This window comes from Coenobita brevimanus, chromosome 92 (genome assembly GCF_032717465.1).
Source record: "Coenobita brevimanus isolate Jiangsu-jjx chromosome 92, ASM3271746v2, whole genome shotgun sequence".
In the NCBI taxonomy this organism is placed as follows: domain Eukaryota; kingdom Metazoa; phylum Arthropoda; class Malacostraca; order Decapoda; family Coenobitidae; genus Coenobita; species Coenobita brevimanus.
The window spans coordinates 3,706,575-3,724,503 of record NC_137045.1 but is presented as its reverse complement, the minus strand read 5'-3'; the positions used below and the strand labels follow the sequence as shown (position 1 = coordinate 3,724,503).

Sequence of the window (17,929 nt, the reverse complement as noted above, 5' to 3'; positions counted from 1 at the left end):
ATGGGGTAAGGTGTGTAGTGTAAGGGGGTGAGGGGCGTTTTTTTTAAGGGACAAATGGGGTATATATTTTAAGGAGGAAATGGGTGTATTTTAAGGGGTAAAGAGTGTATTTAAAGGGGGTAAAGGATGCATATTTATGGAGTATGGAGTGCATTTTAAGGATAAAGGGGTGCATTTTAAGGGAACAAGGGGTGTATTTGAAGGGGCTAGGGGGTGTATTTGAAGGGTAACTGAGCACATTTTAATGGGATAAAGTGTATTTTTACGGAGGTAAGGGATATGTCTTAAGGGGGTGAGAGATGTATTTTAAGGGGTTTAGGGTGTGATTTAAGGGGATATGAGGTGCATTTTAAGAGGTATGTGGTATCATTTCATAGAGTGGTATAGGAAATGAGTCACGGGTATGCTAATCAATAAACAAATCAGGTGAGTCTCCTAATACATAACAACACATGATTACTTATTACAGGTAAGTAAAGTACACTAATAAACAAACAAAAAGATGGCAACATTTTATAAGTCAGCAAAAATAGGCTTCTCAGATGAGGGCACCGTGCTTAATATATGTTAAAAGAAAGTGTTCAATTTCCGCTGATAAATTAATAATATTGAACCATGCAAACTCTAAAATACGGCAAAAACAAGAACAATAAAAGCAAAAGATGGCAAAAAGAAAATCAAGGATACATTAAATGCTTTATTGCAAAAAAGAAAAACGAAAAAATGCAGTTATACTGAAAAAAGCAAAAGATATGACTGACAAGACAAATCGAGGAAGAAGATAAACGCGAATGCTGATACAGTGAGGGAGAAACAGACAGCAGCGATGCAACTGGCAGGTGTGGGAGACAAGTGAGGGTATTATTTGCCGGGTGCTAGTGACGTAAGCGGTAAACATGACGCAAACACTGGACAGGATATAAATCTTCTCTACTTACAAGCTCCCAGCGTGTTGTGCCATTTTCTCTCGCTGGTCATGAATGTTGGAGGATGTGTATACTCTCCTTACTTCTACTTGGCCTAACAATTGCCACCTCTTTGTCTTCAATGCTGAATAACAGATTACCTTTGGTATATGAGGTTAATCACGACGTGCTATGGAAAAGATATACTCGCATAACCGTGGCATTTTTTTTTTCTGCCACTCCACGTGAAATAAGCCTCAAATGGATGGAACTCTGGGTCAGGTTATGGTAAAAGAACTATAGTCTGCATTCTCCTGCGGTTCGGATTCTAGCACCACTACTTTGCCAATTTATTTTGCCTGCTACACCGCTGCATTCTCTTGTACAATACCCTGTTCGTATCTTTTTCGCATCAACTTAGTTTGCACCAGTAACATGTTGCTGTTGCGGCCCCAGGCTAATCTGAAACGTGAACCCTGTGGAATGCAAGCTTAACTTGCCCTTCTCTTGCAGTCACCCAGCCTTCTTCTGGCGTACAGAAAGGGTAGTGTGGGACGTTTATATAAGCGGGTAGCTCTTCCGCCCAGTCATATCAGTGTCTGGCAGCTCTGCTAACAAGAATAAGGCTCGGGTCCATAGCACTTTGTTTTCAGTGATTTATTTTACATATCAAAACTACATATTCACCTTTATGTCATATATCTTTCAACAAAACTGCTTGCATCAGTTATGTGTAAGAGTTCTAGGAGGTAATATGCAAAATAAATTGTTAATGAACAAGTGCTAGAAAGTTTCCTATGCCAAGGAAAACAAATTCTAAATCACTAGCTGATAACACAGTGTATAAACAAGCCAGTATTATCATTTAAACTCCGTGAAAAATTAGTTCCCTGTGGTAGGTGGCAAAATTAGGACTGTCACTTTTTTTTTTGACCGGCAGCTGTCTTGGCGAGAGGTATTGTCAGCCTGGTAAACAGTAGCGAAAGATCGAGTGAATGATCACAGAAGTGAACCCTAAGAACAGAAGCTGTTTTCATAGTCTCTCTTCTAGAGATTTTTCATTTTCCAGGGATTTTTGCTACAAACAGCAGAAAACAATACAGTGAACACTAAATGTATTCTTATTGAGAACTAAACTATTCATTCTACTGTTTCTCACATCTCTCAGCTCTTTATCTCAGTACCTGCAGAGCCACTTACCGTACTAACGATATACTTTAACAAGCAAACTATTTTTTTTCATTCACATAGCTGAAGTGTACTCTCTCTGATCAGACTCAAAAGCCTGTCCGAGCATCCAAGTCAACCTGAAAATGCATAACTAGTAGAGAAGCCTGGTTTCTCATTCAAGCAAGTTTGTAACAGACATGAAGATTATTTTGTACTGAACGATGAGCAGGCTGCATTGGAAAAAAAAAAAAAAAAAAGGATTTACTGTTGGTATTTCTCTTTACTTATTACTGAGAGGATGCAATACTGAAGGTCACCTGGTAGCTGTGGAGAGCGGCAAACAGATCAATAACGTTCTGCTGATGTCAAGGCTCTGACGGGCAGAACGGTCTATTGTTTAGCTTGGTGCAGGGACAAGAGACCATGTTGATTCCAGGGACCGAGCAGCGAAGCAAGACCAAAACTCAGCAAAGGCAGCGGACATCAGAGACTTCAGCAACAAGTGACGCTCAGAAATTTAAATGAGTCAAAGCGTCCGTTGAGCTTCGGCAGTGCTTGTATCGATGCTGAACTCCTTCAGCACGAGGACGTCTCTGTTTACTGCAATTACTTCTAGACGATTTTATTCAACTCAGAATCTCCAATAGTGACAGGATTACTGGAGGAGACATATTACCCCTCCAATTCAAAAACGCTATCCTAATGTCAATAAATTCGTCTGGAGGTAATAATAAGAAAAATATTTTAGTCATCAGGTTGATGGGGTTCATAAACGAAGGCTGAAAACGAATAAATTCACTCTGGATAATGTCAAACAATTTTCTTCCCTATAAGAAAACTGTACGTCCCCCACTGGTTAAGGAAACACTCGTATTTACCTTCCTCTACTACTGTACATCCACTGCGCATCAAGTGAACAGTGACTCAGGGTTCAGTCAGTACAACCGCTAACACCTTACTATCCTGTCAGAAGATACACTGATTTGATGTGGACGCGCTCAACCGTTTGTGTAGGCAGCTTATGGTTCACGGAATTGCATTTCGAATTTGACAGACAGTGCCTGTCTTTGTACGTTGTGAACACACAGAGAGGTAAAGGGTACAAAGCAAATTGTTTGATAGTGTTTAAACGATTTTGGTGAAATACTGTTCAAAGAGCCTGCAATGATTCATGTGGTGTATAGACTAAAACTTGATGATTTCCTGTTACTAAAATTGTAATACTGAAGTTCTTACTCTCGTAAATTCATCGACCCCTGGTAATGCTTCATTTAATTCCTGTGAAAGTGATATATTCTACTTTTAGTTCACGGGGCAGGAAAAATACAGTTAAGGGTGCATTAGCACACCAAGGGTTACGTATTATTCTACATGCTAAGGTGTGAATAAATGAAGAAGACGCTGTAATTTGGACACACAAGAACGGGGTCACTCCTGGCTGATGAATTACAGTGGGGAGAGTGGGGAATGGCATCTCGTAGAGGTAAGTGGAGGGAAGATGATACCAGGCGCCCTCACCTACCTCATTAGCCCCAAAATCATCCAGTTCTTGTGTGTCAGGCTAAGGCAGGGACTCTGTTTCATTTGCCCGGAAATGCACATCCCTATCATTCTTTGCTTGAAAAAAGAGATACCGGTAACTGTATTACTTCAAGCTAAAATAATATATACAATGCACGTGTTTAATCAATGATACTGTGCAGTGAACATTCGTGCAGTACAGTACCTAATTTCTGTTAATAACCACTTCAGGACAATGACGTATATATAGCTTGCTTTACTTCTACTACTACTCTGTCTTATCCCCAAGGACAGATCCGTATTAGTGAAGGGTTTAATGCAAGCTATATATCATATCCAACCACTGGATCAAAAGCATAATAAAATCGTTTGGACACAGAAAGAGGAAGAAAAAAAATTAATCGTGGTGAAGGGATGAAAGTGGGTGTAAACATCACAACTACTTTGTCTACTAATATTCTGAAATGCCTGTCTTTCAATAATTACAAAGATAAGTGATGGAAGAAACAATACTGTATATACGGTACCCTAAAAAACCACAATCTTCGCACCGCACGCACGCACACACACACACACACACACACACACACACACACACACACACACACACACACACACACACTCTTCTTTTTTGTCTCCCCTCCAGCGTAAGACATCGATTCTTTCCAGTCCCTTGTCGCGTCAGCCGCCAAACTAGCTTGATTATGCCTCTCCCCAGCCTAACCTGAGGCGGTAGGCCGGTAACCTGAACCGCCTGTAGAGAAGGAGGAAGAAAGGAAGAGAAGTGAACTAAGGGAAAGGTGTCTGTGAAGAGGTAAAAGGAATAGAGGAGGGATGGAAAGGGGGAGGGGGGGGGAACTAGGGAAGGTGTTTGGGAGGAGGTGAAGAGTATTAGGAAGGAGGGAAATGAGGGTAAACTAACAGCAAGGGGTTTGAGGGAGGTGGAGGATACAAAGATGGAGAAGAAATTGAGGGGACGGTGTTTGGGAAAAGGGTAAGGGGATTAAGGATGAGGGGAATTAGGGGAAATTAAGGGAATGGTGTTTGGGAAGAAGCGAAGGGAACTTAGAAGGGAAAAGAGGGGAACCTAAGGGTAAGGTGACAGAGGACGGGGAAATTTAGGAGGAGGAAAAATCTGAAATACAAAGGAAAATGTGTTTGACAATAGGAGAAAATGGCTGGGCGAAGGTGAGATGACCTAAAAAAGGAGGAAAGAGGAGAAACTATGGTGACAGAGTATACCGTGAAGTAACGATGCCTAGGAAAGAGGGAAATAGGAGAAACTTAGGTAATAATGCCTGAACTGTGGCTACAACATGAACCCCCCTGGAGAACGGGATAAGTAGGGATAAAAGTAGGGAAATTGAGGGGGTGACTGTGAGAAGGCGAAGGAAGGAGATGAGGGAGAAGGTGACTGCGAGGAAGTGAAAGTGACAGGGAGGGGAGATGAAAGTGACACAGAGGATGGGAAGGTGGCTAAGAAGGACAAGAAGAAAACTAAGGTGAAGGTGAGTGAGAGGAAGGGAAAATGACTAAAAAGGAAAGAAAGAGGGGAACTAGAGTGAGGGTGACTGGAAAGAGGGGAAGAGGCCCAAGAGAAGGTGAAGTTGCGTATGAAAGGAGGGGATGAAGGAAGAAGGAATGAGAAGAGGATAGAGGTTAATAGGAAGGTGAGTGAAGGAAGGAGGAGGTTTGGGATGAAAAATTACGTCAGAAAGAAAGAGGAAAGAGAGGTCTAGGTTGAGAGTTTTGTCAAAGAAGGAAGGGGGGAGGGAGGCAAGAGGAAGAGGAGAAATAAAGGTAATCTGGGAGAGGAAGAGGGGCACATAAGCTAATTTAAGAGGGAAGTAAAGGGAAAACATGGCAGCGGAAAAGGGAAAGAGGAAACCATATAATATAAGGGAAAAAGAGAGGAAACAAGGCGACCTAGAAAGGAAAGTGAAGGGAATGGAACAGAAATGGGAAAATATGGGTGAATTAAAAGAGAAAGGAGAAAAATACAGTCCGAGGGAATGGGGGAAATAAGGGATCGTAAAGGGGAAAGTGGGAAACTGTGTAATTTAAGACAGATAAAGAGGAGAAGAGAACGAAAATGAAATAATCCAAGAGGGGCGAAAAGGGGATGAAGACAAGAGAAAAAATAATTCAGTATAAAAGGAAAAGAGGAGAACATATAATATAGGAGTAATGAGAGGGAAAGATGGGAAAATAAAGCAATCCAAGGGAAATACAACAATTTTTTTTAATTTAAAAGGAAAAGAGAAAAAGAGAAAGGGAAGAAAGAGATGAAATACAGAGGCTGTAAAAATTGGTGCTACCTGGTGTAAGGTGAGAGGAACCTCGAGGGGGAAGTTTTTTGGGGAAGGAGAGGAACTGGAGGAAAAAGTAATTGGAGGAAAAAGGAACTGAAGGGGAAAAAAAGTATATGAAGTTCTATTTATAAGCTTCCTTTTTTATTTTATTTATCTGTTTATCTATTGTGTTTATTTATTGCTAACCCCTTCAGCCCAGTCACGTGTTTTTACTGATTAATATACGGTACTTACAATCTTAATTAACTTTGGAAAAATCATATCATAGTAAAGGAGTTAAACCAATCTACATCTCATCCACCCACTTCGAAACACCACTACTACACACACACACACACACACACACACACACACACACACACACACTCACAAAAGTACCGTGACAACACTAACCAATTCCGACTGACCTAACATACAGCATCGTAAAAGGTCACGGAGATAGCACTGTGTTGTGGTCATTCCCTTCCGTCTCTCCACTCCCCCCAAGTTTTCCCTCCCTCCCCTCCCTCTAGTTCCCTCTTCTCTACATAATTTCTCTTCCTTCCTGTCCTGCACCTCTTCCTTTCTCCCATTTTCAAGTATATATATTTTTTTCAGTTCTGCAATATGCTCTAAATTTGTTCTGTTACGCTAAACGTTTCACTCTCTCTCTCTCTCTCTCTCTCTCTCTCTTGTATGTCCTTTCATCTGCATAATTTCCCTCTCCGCATTATTTCACTCCACCTTCCCTTCCTTTCCCCTATTTTCCTCTTTCCTTCCAGTTTCCCTTCCTCTTCCCTTTCTACCTTCCTCCCCTAGTTCCCTGTCACTCTCCAATTCCCTGCCCCTCTTTCCTATTTTCCATCTCTTCAGAGCAAGCCTCTCTCTCTCTCTCTCTCTCTCTCTCTCTCTCTCTCTCTCCCTCCACATTTTTTCCTGTTCCTATCTCCTATTTTGCATCACTTGGTCTACTTTTGCAACTGCTGCTTCTTCCCTTGGTTTCCATTTTTTCCCCACCATGCTGCCTCCCTCTCACTACCTCCCTCTTTCTCTTCTCTCCAAATCCCTCCCTCTCCCCACCCTGTCTGTCTCTCCCTCTCTCCCTTCCCCTCCCTCCCACATATCCCTTTGGCCTCAGGTAGCGACTGAGTGACATCACCTTGGCAACACGGAGAGAGGGAGGGAGAGAGGAGGAGAGGCAGAGAGGGAGAGGGAGAGGGAGGGGGAGAGGGAGATGGAGAGGGAGAGAGAGAGGGAGGGGAGGAAAAGGTAAGAAGGAAATGAAACGGGAAAGCATGAAGAAGATAAAAAATAGTCTGAGGGCAAAGAAAGGAAGGGAAAAAAAAGAAGAAAAGAATGAGAGAGAGAGAGAGAGAGAGAGAGAGAGAGCACTACTAAGACTGTAATACCTGAGCCCTTCACGTCTGACCTTGTCCTGTGTCCTTGATCCTTGACCGACTGCTATCTAATCACTTCATCCCTGCCCGATCCTCATACCTGGCACCAAGTTTAGGCCATGTGAGATAAAAGTTACCTGAGCTGACCTTCCTCTGTGACCCTGAGCTGTGACCTATTGTTCTTAAAATAATATCACTTCATCCTTGGTTGACCCTAAACATTTCCAGGAAGTTTCTTCAATTCTAATGAAAACTGTTTCATTTGCACCATTCACACACACACACACACACACACACACACACACACACACACACACACAGCGAAACAGTAATCGCGCGCGCGCCTAAAATGGAGAGAAAACAAAGAATAGTCTAGATAAAGCAGTGTGAGAGGCAGGAAGGAAGGAGGGTGAGGAAAAGGCATAGCGAGAAGCCGGGAGATGAGCAAGTAATCAGAAAAGAGAGAAGAGGGGAAGGACGAAAAGAATGGAGGGAGTGTCAAAGTACGTTAGAAAGAAGGGGAAGGAAAGAAGGGAGTACAGAGAAAAAAGGGAAGAAGAAGAAGGAAATGAAAAGGAAAGACGGAACAGAAAGAGAGATAAAGACAAGGGTGGATTATAGGGAAGACTGAGAGAATTAAGGAAGAACGGAAGGGTTGGGCAAGGAAGGAATAATAGTAAGGAGGGGGATGGAGCTGAAGTGGAGGGGAGACTGAGAGACACTCCTTACACACGCCCCTGTTAAGTTATCCAAGTGACACTAATACTATTGCCTAACTTCGTTCCCTTAATCTACCGTGTTCTCCAGGAGTAAGATGGGGATGAAAGGGGGACGGATTGAGTCATGTGAGTGGACAGCGTGTGGGTGGCTGTGGGGTGTGTGGGGTTAAGAGCACGGGGTAGGAGGGGTGAGTATTTGTGGGCGGAGGTAGGTGTGTGGGTGAAGGTCTGGGTGGGGCTGGATGTATGTGTGGAGGGGAGGAGGGGGAAGTGTGGGCGGAGTGGAGTGTGTCATTGCCTTTGAGGTTTTGGGCTGCTTTGAGGGTGTGTTTGGGAGGAATGGGTGGGTGGGTGGAGGTGGGTATGTGAGTGGAGAATGGAGTATGGGTGACTATGGGAGTGTGTGTGTGTGTGTGTGTGTGTGTGTGTGTGTGTGTGTGTGTGTGTGTGTGTGTGTGTGTGTGTGTGTGTGTGTGTGTGTGTGTGTGTGTGTGTGTGTGTGTGTGCGTGTGCGCGCGCGCGCTGGGGGGTTATGGTGTGTGCGTGTGTACCTGCGTGCGTATATGTATGTATGTATGTATGTTTGGATGTAAGTATGAGAGGGAATGGAGAGAGGAGCAGAGAGGCGTACAGGGTAGAGTGGGTGTGGAAAGGGATGTTTAAGAGGGATCCAAGCAGAGTTATTACATCCACCGACGCGGCACAAATTCTCGGCTCATATAACCCGACTCCTGTGCCGCCTTGGAAGGGGACGTATGAAGGCGGGGGAAGTGGGGGACGCGAATGTGAGAGCGAAAAATCCTAATAAACTTGCAAATATAGCATGAGGATTCTATATACATAACACGAATAGTAAATAAGATTATGAACATGGTATTCGAAATATTATCAAATTCAAGCCAAAATAATTCTTATAAACTGGGAAATATAGCAAAATTAAGTTACATGTAGCACGGCGATTGAGAAAATATTTGAACCCCTATTTGCAATCTTGCTAAATACATACCGAGTAATATTTATAAAGTGAATGTACCTAAAAATGCACCTAAAAGAGGCACAGGGATTAAGTGTGATTATAAACATCCTTCTCGCATTACTATAAAATACTGTAAGAAAATGATAATATGATATTACATAACGCTCTCCAGTACAATTTAAACTTATGATCACCGTCATCATCCTACGTTCGTTTTCTAGCACTAAATGGAATACACAATTTCTAGAAACAAGCAAAGGAAGGCATAAAAAGTGGGTAAACTGTAAAGTGTTTATTTAAATGAGGCAACTTAAAACGAACATTTAGTTAAACGATGAAGTTCTGACTACCCTCGTATTATAAGCGCTAGTCTGTTCCCCCTCCTTCTGCCGCTCGATACTCAGGTCTCTCTCCTCGAGTTTCTACGCCCCCTCCGATCCCCGTGTTTCCCTCCCCTCCAGTACCATCCACAAATCTCTTCCCCACAACATTTTCTCGAGTTTCTAATTTCCCATCGTCGATCCAAGAGTCTCTCCTCCCTCAAGTCCCCAAGCCTCTACCGCCACCTTCTCCAAGTCTCCATCCCCCACCTCCACCTCAGTCAATTCCAAGCCTGCCATCTTCTCATCTGTCCACCACTTGTCTGTGTCGTCCCGCTGAGAAGTCACTACGTCCTTGTCATTCCCATCCAATATATTTCCTCATGCACTGACCGCTTCACGATCACTCCAACGCAACGTCCAGTGTTTCTTTCTTCGCAGTTTTCATCGGTTTTCTATTGTGTGTGTGTGTGTGTGTGTGTGTGTGTGTGTGTGTGTGTGTGTGTGTGTGTGTGTGTGTGTGTGTGTGTGTGTGTGTGTGTGTGTGTGTGTGTGTGTGTGTGATGGCCGTCGTCTAACGTCGTCTTAATGTTGTCATCCAAAGGACCGTGTTGTGTATAAACAGGCATTCCTACCATCCTCATTATACTGCGTGGTGAGAAAGTAATGGGTTTAATCACGTCTGTCTGTGTATCTGTCTCTCCTCCTAAGTTTTGAAACACTGATCTAGAAGTCCCATTTTTTGTGGGCTGGCAGCTACTGAACATATCTCGTCAAACTCATAATATATACAGCAAGGGTACAACCAATGAAGTACTAAGTAATCTCCAAGCGCCTAGGTGGCTCACTGTCTCAAGGGCGATGTAATTACTAGCTCTAGGGTTAATATTTCGCTGTCATTATCGTAGATTCGTCCTCGGTATTTAACTTTACACAGTCATCTCTGCTATGGTTATGACTGCTCTTTTTTATTATTATTATTATTATTATTATCATCATCATCATCATCGCCGTCGTAGTCGTGGTTATCAACATCTGCAAGAGCATCATAGTCATCCCTCATAATCTTCATCTGCTTCAGTTCTGTCATATCTAAGCCCTGCATGATCCACTGAAGACTAGTCTCTTCAAACCTCCTCTTCTCGACTCTGCTTCTGTCAGGACTCGCTCCATCCTGCCTCAACGCTATGCACCCTACTACTCTACACACTTCTCTCTTCTCCTTCCTCACGTATCTCCCTTTCGCTCCAACTACAGATCATAATGGGCATTATTCTTGTTGACTTAGGAGATTTCGTAGCACCTCCTTCTCTGCGATTTATGGTAATGTATAAAGCACAACTAAAAAACAAGCTGAAAAGAAAAGAGTAAATGACTGAATTTAAAGGAACTTTCAAACTGTCTGTTATTAATATTAAAAGCTTATAAATATAAAATTATGACCTTGAATTGAAAACGACTTCTCATTTTACGTGTGAAGTACTTGTGTATCCTATTTGTGGCCAACTGCCAACCACACCCCATGCGGTATACACACCACACTACACCTGCTACGAGTATTATACCCACACCACACCCCTTGTCACGCGCACACCACACTCCCTGCCACACACAACACACCCAATGACAACACACACAACTCACACACACACACACACACACACACACACACAGGCAAGCATGCACACACTCACGCGCTGACGCACCCACGTACGTATGCATGCACGCACGCTGAATAATACTGTATAGTGTGGTGTTATTCGGAATGAAGTATGAAAAAAACGTACCAAGGGAGATGTGAAAAAAAAAAAAAACTTTATGTAGTATTTTCATCATCCATCCCATCTAATACCCAACAAATAACTGATTATAATTAATTATGTCAGAGGAAATACGTCTTCAACTAATTCTAGAAATGCTTTTCGGATGAATTATTGTTATGATGCGTCGCGTAATTGATCTTTAAAAGTCAGGTAGAGATTTGTTAAACAGGGTCTCTGTATTAACTCTTATTGAATAAATTTGTTGCAGAACGGCACCTGGCAATGCGTATTATCGTCTTCACTTTATATTACAGTTCAATGATAACAGAAAAGAGTCATGTAAGAGCAATATTCTCACCCTCGCTCCCGTTACCAGATCAACCTCAAATACCTTCCTGTCTTCTCCTAGTAACTCTCCTCCCCTACTCACTCCCCTCGCCCTTTCCATAATCCCCTTCTCACCGGGGCACCCTTTTTCTTCATCTTAATCTTCTCTGCTATTCCACATTCTCCCTAGTTCGTACTAAACTATTTTTTCTCCAGAACTATTTCTTGAAGTGCCATAAGCTCCTTTTCTCGTCTCTTGAACACATTATTATTATTATTATTATTATTATTATTATTATTTTGCACCACCAATGTCTGCTCCAAAATCCTTCCACAAAACTCTACCTCTCCTCTCCTCTCTATCACCTCTCCTCCCCACTCCACATCCACTCTCCATGTACTGCCACGCCTTCTCATGCCTGAACCTCCCCCTTCCATTCCTATACCCATCTTGTCGAACACATTAGTCTCCCACCCATAAAATTTTCCTTTTCACTCCAAAACCTCAGCCGTCCACCATTTATCTCCCTTACCATATATATACGTTTCCCACTCCAGTAACTCTCCTCATTTCAGTATTCCCTCTTTCCTTCTCATACACACACACACACACACACACACACACACACACACACACAATTACAAACAACAAACTCACTCACACATTAATATACGGGATATTCATACATAAATATATATATATATATATATATACACAATACCCTTTTTCATTCGAAAACTTTACCTTCCTGCTCTGCAATCTATTCTTTCTTTTCCTGCATCTTCCCTTCCCACTCCTCCATCTTTTCTCTCCACTCTATATTTCCTTCCCACTCTCCTCCTACCCATTACCTACCTCGCTACCTCCCAATATCCACCACTTTAGCATTTCTCCTGAACTCTTGCCCCTCATTTCATTACCTTTACATCTCACCTCCTTTGATCTCTCCCTCCTCCGTCTCCAGTCACTCCACCTCCCTTCCATTTCATCTCTCTTTAACTCCACCTGTCTCCCACTTCTCCAACATCCTTCTCAACCTACTCCTTTGTTCCCCCTCTCTAACACCTCACGCTCCCCTTTACTCTCCTCCTACTCCACCACCCATCACCTCTCCCATTCTCCCACCGCAGTCTCCTCTTCTGCCTACCTCACTACCTTCCCTCTCCCTCTACCACCACTTTTCCCCACTCTTACTCTTCACACCCTCTCTTCCACCCTCCTCGCTCTATCACTTTACTTTTCATCACCACTTCACCATCTCTCCCTTCTTCCACTCCAGTCTCCTCTCCTACCTCTTCACTCATTATCACCGCGCTTTCTCCCTTTCATCCCTCTCACTTCACCCTCTTCCCTCTAATTCTATCCTCTTTCCTTCAACCCACACTCAACCACACCCTCCGCCGTTAGTCCTTCTTACCGGAGGGCCTTCTCTCTGTTCTCGAACCAATACTTTGCACTGTTTGTAAGGTGGCTAAATTCACGGATGACACAGAAACAGGAGTCAGAGCAGTTACCGAAATGAGGAATGAGAATCGTTTAAAAATGTTTACCTAAGTTACTGCAGTGGGGTGAACATAGAAAAAATTTAACACAGTTCCGCATCAAGCAACGCAAGATGTATATAGATAAAATGATACCATCCAGTTCCGTATGTATTGCCTCCTTCAAGATATAAGGTCCTTGGTAAACGTTATTTAAAATATTTAAGAGTAGGTGACCGACCTGCACCCTCAAATTTAATCTTCCCTTCCATTCCCCCCACCCCAACTCCACATTGCCTACCCCCTCCCAACTTAATAACCCCCACACCTTCCCCATTCCACACCCCTTACTCCTTCCCCCACTCCACACCCCTTAATCCTTCCCCACTCCACTACTTCCCCCTCTACTGCTCTCCCCTACTTCACCACCCCTTCCCACTCTCCTTCTCCCCCTTACGTTACTTGGGTGGGAGAAGCTTTTACCAAAATTGCAGGCGAGGCGAGGGTAACGGGTCTGCCGCGTGGGGATGAAGGCAGGCTTTTTCTCATACACCTCCTCATTGCTCCTCCCTCAAGTCTTCCCCATTTCACTCCATTCCCCAAATCCTTCCCGTCATTCCTTTTTTTGCAATGCGTTTTCCCCTTCCTCCTATGCCTCGCGCCCTCTGCTCCCTCCCCTTTCCATTCCATTCCTTAATCCTCTCCTTCGGGGTGGATTCCTGGGGGAGGGGACAGCTTCCCCCCCCCCTTGCCCCTCCTCATCCTTGGTGTCTGCCTCACTCTTCCCACACGAGCAAGTTTTCGTTCATGTAATTTCTCACAAAAACAAGAGGAACAATTGGTGAACAGGAAACTGGAAGTTACATCATGCAAAGGTTTTTTTTTTTTTTTTTTTTTTTTAGATTTTTGTTAATTTGCTAGCTTAATATGACATAATTTTCCTCAGCATTCTCCAAGTCGTTCTCCGCATTTACTTTCGAATTCAGCCTTTTCAGTTTGTTGCATGGTATAGACTCTAAGTATGTGCAATGTATAGTCACTGAGTTAGGGAGCACCGTACCATACACAAATTTATTTATGACAAAAGTTATATGATCACACTGTGTATGTAGCCATGGTTGTTTAATGATACCATGTTCGCCTCCTGCTCTGCGGTGTCCTGAATCTAGGTTTGATTGCAGGCGTGGCGAATTTTTGTCGTAGGTACTGGTGGCACGTCTTTTCATAATGCCAGCAGGGGTACACACCATGTAACTTCATACCGATGATACAACCTCGTAATCTAAGCCATATAGGAGGCTTCGTATCAACTCTTTCAAAGCAATTTACTCTGCATATTACTTTTTAACATTCTCTGGTATGCTACTTATATTTGTGGTATGTGGAGGTGTCCACCAACCATTCATTTGATGAACTGTTGTCTTCAGGCGACTCTGTACTGAAGGACAAGCCAACCAATTTCTTACAGCCCTAAAATGCATTCACTACGCTGGGTGGCAACCATAAAACCACATGGACACCTGGTGGTCTGCGGAATTAAACACCCCAACCGGCTGTGGCCAATAAGTACATACCGCCGAGGGAAGGCTGGGGCTTACTGCACACATAATGCCAGTCAGGGGTTAGTGATTGATGCCATGAATGTTTGAACTATATTGACTAGTTCCAGGTCGCTATACTCCTGATGGAACAACAAATGAGTGGATGACAGATAGGTAGATAGTTCCTTACAATGTATCATTTTACTTTAGACATGGTTTGCATCAGTAACATACAAGAGAATATTGAGATATAATGTGCAGAATAAATCGGCCAGAGGATATTACGACGTAATGTGCAGAATATTTAGGAATTATGGACGCCCTACTTCTCAGTGATTCGTTGTTTCCGCCTCCGCCCCCCTCAAACCTTCGCTCGCATATCTGGCTGCACTCCACTGTCCTACTCGGCAATTACTTCTCCCATAAGCCTTAGGTTCTTCCATTCCCTTGCCTCTATTTCCTCTCCTTGCCAACCAATTTCCTAATCTTCTTTGTGGCTTCCTTTGTATCATACTGTATGTTCCATTTTCCTTTCCTGTATCATCTCTGATCCCTCCCCTGTATTGTTTATTCCAGTATTGTCTATCAACTGCGTCTTCCGATTACTATTAGTTTCTGCTTTTCCTTCCTTTTCTTGCCCCTTCTTTCGCCATTATTTCTCACACTAACCGTTTTTAATCTTCGTCTAACTACTGCCTTTGTCTTCCTTTTCTCCCTATCCCCCTCCTTAACTATCCTTCTCTTCACTACCCTTGCCTAACTCTCTCTCTGATGCACATTCTTCGTTTTACCACCCTTTTTCCACTCTTACTATCTGTCCCCTTCCCTACAACTTTTCGTGATTTCGCTTCCATTCCCTCGCTGTCTTTTGTTACAACCCCTTCCCGCTCTCTCGCTTTAACGCGGTTTCTCTATCACTCTCTTTCTCCTTCGCTTCCCGTCCCTTTGCTTCCCTTCCTTTGTGCTTTCATCCTCTTGCTGTCATTTTCCACCTTTTCCTATCCCCGTCAGTGAAAACCATTAACGCCATTTTCATGCTCATCATCATCCGTCTCTACTAACTCTTCACAATGTTCCCTCAATATTCTGGCTCTTTTAACATCACTTGTTCCTCGTATCATTTTCCTTCGCTATCCTTTCTCTTCAGTCATTCATCAACAAGACCAAATGCAGAAACTTTACCGATACTCAGTTATACTACAAATCTTTCACCCTCCGTTATTTTTCATGAACACTGTCTTTCACGCTTACAGATTTTCATCTTTCCATCTGTCCTCTCCACGTCTTCCCACTTCTCTCCCGCCTCTCTCCTTCTTTCCCTTCCTTCCTCCGCCCGATCTCTCTCTCCTTTCTTCCCTCTATCCTCTCGTCCGCAGTCTGAACTTCAATTCTTTATCCGTTTATCTTTATAAAACCCAAACTCCGAGAGGATCTGGTCCGAAAATGTAAAATTCCCAAAGGATATGGTATTATAAAAGTTGATACACACTTCACATTACACCACTGGAATTACAAGAGAGCTAAGTTACATATATACTTTTTTATTTCTTCCAGTTAGATAAACCATAAGATTTTTTCTCCAGCAGGGTTGTCAACATATAAGACAAATAGCCAGGAAATGCGGTAGATTACGGTACAATACTATGTTTTATGTCTTGGAATAATGTAGGGCATCTTATCCCAAACTAAACTACTAAACTGCTGTATAAAAAGAAAAAATCACACTATTTGCATGACGTTGATAGAAGAGGACGTAGTAACAGTGCAACACTGCTTTGGACTTAGCATTATTATTTTCCTTACACATTAAGATAATGCAGAATATAATTTTCCAGTCATCCTCTCTATGAAATTTCCAAGAGCTTTTCAATCCTGCGCTATGTTAACGTTATGTTTTATCTACTTTAGAAGATGATTTAGGTATAGATAATCATGAGGATTAAGGCTAGATGCTTAACAGTAATTAATAAATCCGCGTTTGGAAGTTGCGAAGGATTACTGTATATTCAAGACATGGGAGCGTCGGCACCATCCCTACGTTGTGTCTACTGATACTCTGATAACAAAGGGCACAGGAGGCAACGTTACTAGTTAATATTAGCTTTCTTTTGTACTCGTTGGTACCTTTCTTCCTTACATCCTCTCCCGTTCTCCATTCTTTTCTTCCTTCTTCCCTGTCTCGGTTCTTCAGCCCCCCCCCCTTTCTCCCTCTCCCTCTCTCTCTCTCTCTCTCTCAACAAGCAGTCCACGTGAGTCACCAAATACAGGTACGCCACAGAGCACCAAATGCCAGCTCGGGTATATTTGACGGAATTGCAAAATATTTTCCGGAAGACGTCCCGAGCTACGTATGAGGCTTTTGACCTCTTTGCATCTGTAAGGAATTTGTCAAGCCTTTTATAATGCTGTTTATACCGGGTGGTCCTGATGTCTTGCCTCACATGCTATCAAGATGCAAACATTACTTTTCAAATGAGCTCGGTAATGCCAAATTAATACTGTTATTTTTCAAACTGGTATATCCTTCCTCCTAAAATGTCCAAGCAAATGTAATTAAAAAAATACTTCATTTATTAACTTTTACATTAACATTTTTGAGCTGGATGGGTGGGTAGAATAAAGTACACATCACTTAGTTCATGTTATTAATAACAAGTTCATTATTCATATGAATGGCAAATATAGCAAATATTTTAAAATTTTTGAGAAAAACACACTTGTATTGACAACAAACATACAGTGTCTTAGAGCTGGCTGAAAAAATTAATTTCACTTGTATATTTCCCTAAAGGCAGGATACATGACACTAGGAAGGGGAAAGAAAGGAAAACACACAAGAATGGCTGAGGAATATGGGCACAATATATCCTGAGGGAACATACGAATGAAAAAGGATCAAAACACAAAAGGAGGAAGCGAGGGAGAGTGAACGCACAACAAGACAGAGCAAAATTCACCTGAAGTATTATTGCAACTCAGGTCCGCGCAGAGGCTGGGTTTCGTGCTCTTCAGACAGATGCTCTCTCCACTCCAGCCGGGGGAAGAGAGGCGAGGTGGGGAGGCTGTGGGAATGACTGACTCCTGTCCTCTACACACATTTACACCTCGAATCCTTAGACGTTTTTTTCTGGTAGTTTTCTGCTATATCGAGATGGCTTTAACTTAGGTCTCTCGTACTGAAGGGGTTAATCAAGGCTACATACAATGCTTATAGCGCGAAAAAGAGCTTCTAAACTAACTACAATCGTCGAGTGGAAGCTAGAATTAAATACTAAAGACATCATCGTCGTGAAGTTACTAACCGCTTCAGTACGATGTCTTCATCTTATTCATGCTACAGGTGGACGATTTCATTTAGCTAGAAAAGACCTCTAGTAGTGAGGGGTTAAAATCCATCACATAAACTCCTTTAGCATTATATATTCGATTAATGCTAAACACTATATTCGATATTCAATTAATGCTAAACACTATAATTTCTATTACTGAAACAACCAGGGAATACTCTCAGCTTAGA

General features: G+C 42.6%; 2 protein-coding genes across 2 annotated transcripts in view; both read right to left on the bottom strand.

Annotated features, from left to right (window-relative positions):
* The window catches only part of LOC145412063 (uncharacterized), a 111,186-nt gene that overhangs the window by 23,578 nt on the left and 69,679 nt on the right, over positions 1–17,929 (bottom strand). The window lies entirely within an intron of this gene.
* Positions 1–17,929, bottom strand: part of LOC145412241 (facilitated trehalose transporter Tret1-like) — a 50,829-nt gene that overhangs the window by 5,164 nt on the left and 27,736 nt on the right. The window lies entirely within an intron of this gene.